Here is a 2242-nt window from a genome sequence, read left to right as displayed (position 1 = left end):
CACATATATATATATATATATATATATATATATATATATATATATACATGCATAAATATATACACACATATACACATACATACATACATATAAACATATATACACATATACATACACCTATACATATATACATACATATACAAATGCATACACACATATAAATACATACACACACGCATACATACATACAGACACATACATAGATTCATGCATAAACACATACAAACATACATACATACATGTGTGTGTATATATATATATATATACTACACTATTTATATACTACACTATCTATTTTCTGTTTAATAAAGAAGGGATGACAGATTTTTTGGGGATGTTTTGTTGTTCACATTCTGTTCGAGTAACGTTCACAGACGAGCTCCACTGTTATGATTTGTAAAGCTTAATAAAGCTTAATAAAGCCTAATAAAGCTTAATAAAGCTTAGTAATGATTAATAAAGCTTAGTAATGATTAATAAAGCTTAATAATGATTAATAAAGCTTAATAATGATTAATAAAGCTTAGTAATGATTAATAAAGCTTAATAAAGATTAATAAAGCTTAATAAAGCTTAGTAATGATTAATAAAGCTTAATAAAGCCTAATAAAGCTTAATAAAGCTTAGTAATGATTAATAAAGCTTAGTAATGATTAATAAAGCTTAATAAAGCTTAATAAAGCTTAATAAAGCTTAGTAATGATTAATAAAGCTTAGTAATGATTAATAAAGCTTAATAAAGCCTAATAAAGCTTAATAAAGCTTAGTAATGATTAATAAAGCTTAATAATGATTAATAAAGCTTAATAAAGCTTAATAAAGGTTAGTAATGATTAATAAAGCTTAGTAATGATTAATAAAGCTTAATAAAGCTTAATAAAGCTTAATAAAGCCTAATAAAGCTTAATAAAGGTTAATAAAGCTTAGTAATGATTAATAAAGCTTAGTAATGATTAATAAAGCTTAATAAAGGTTAATAAAGATTAGTAATGATTAATAAAGCTTAATAAAGGTTAATAAAGCTTAGTAATGATTAATAAAGCTTAATAAAGCTTAATAAAGCTTAATAAAGCCTAATAAAGCTTAATAAAGGTTAATAAAGCTTAGTAATGATTAATAAAGCTTAGTAATGATTAATAATGATTAATAAAGCTTAATAAAGGTTAATAAAGATTAGTGAGGCCTGGGGAAGGGAAAGCCGGCGTGGTGTAAGGATCTGCGGTTGTGTCCCCAGAGGGTGGAGGAGCTGGAGAGAGAGAACGCTCTGCTGAAGAGTGAGAAGGAGGAGATGAACCAGAAGATCCTGCAGCTCGCCGGCACTCCGCAAGGTCTGCCCCCCCCCCCCCCCCCCCCCCCCCCCCCCCCCCTCCTCAGACACGCAGTCATACGCATACACACAGGGGGGGGGGGGGGTCCTCCAACTTCTAACTATATACAGTATACATAGTACAGGTCAAAAGTTTGGACCCATTTTCTCATTCAATGTATTTTCTTTATTTTCATGACATCAGAACTATGAATGAACATGTGGAATTATGTACTTAGCAAAAAAGAAAAAAGTAGTGGTGGGGGACCTCTTGCTCTTCCTTTCCTGGGGGGGGGGGGGTCCTCATGTGAGCCAGTTTCGTTGTAGCGCTTGATGGTTTTTGTGACTCCACTTGGGGACACATTCAAAGTCACATTCAAAGCAGTTTTCCGGAGCGACTGCCCTTCATTTCTTAAAGTAATGATGACCTTGTTTCTCTTCTCTTAGCTGATTGGTTCTTTCCATAATATGAATTCTACCAGTCGTCCAATAGGCTGTCGGCTGTGTATCAACCTGACTTCTGATGGTCCCAACTCCATTATTAAGGAAGAAACTCCAAGGGTCTGCAGCGCTGTCAAAAAGCAAAGGGAGGGGGGTTCTCTGAAGAAACTAGACTATAAGACATGATTTCAGCTATTTCACTTTGTTGTTAAGTCCATAATTCCTCATGTGTTCATTCATAGTTCTGATGCTTCAGTCATAATCTACAATGGAAATAGTCCTGAAGATAAAGGAAATACAGTGGATGAGAAGGTGGTCCAAACTTTTGCCTGTACTATATATATATATATATATATATATATATATATATGGATATATGGATGTCGTTGTGTGTGTTTCAGGATGTTGTTGTGTGTTTCAGGATGTTGTTGTGTGTGTCAGGATGTTGTTGTTTGTTTCAGGATGTTGTCGTGTGTCAGCGTGTTGTTGTGTGTG

At 33.1% G+C, this 2242-nt stretch overlaps 1 protein-coding gene across 1 annotated transcript in view; it reads right to left on the bottom strand.

Annotated features, from left to right (window-relative positions):
* Positions 1 to 2242, bottom strand: part of LOC117959774 (unconventional myosin-Vb-like) — a 26133-nt gene that overhangs the window by 657 nt on the left and 23234 nt on the right. The gene's annotated exons all lie outside the window — the stretch shown is intronic.

The sequence above is a fragment of the Etheostoma cragini genome, chromosome 16, assembly GCF_013103735.1.
Source record: "Etheostoma cragini isolate CJK2018 chromosome 16, CSU_Ecrag_1.0, whole genome shotgun sequence".
Taxonomy (NCBI): domain Eukaryota; kingdom Metazoa; phylum Chordata; class Actinopteri; order Perciformes; family Percidae; genus Etheostoma; species Etheostoma cragini.
Note: the sequence above shows the minus strand (reverse complement) of the source record. Positions and strands in the feature narration are given on the sequence as shown.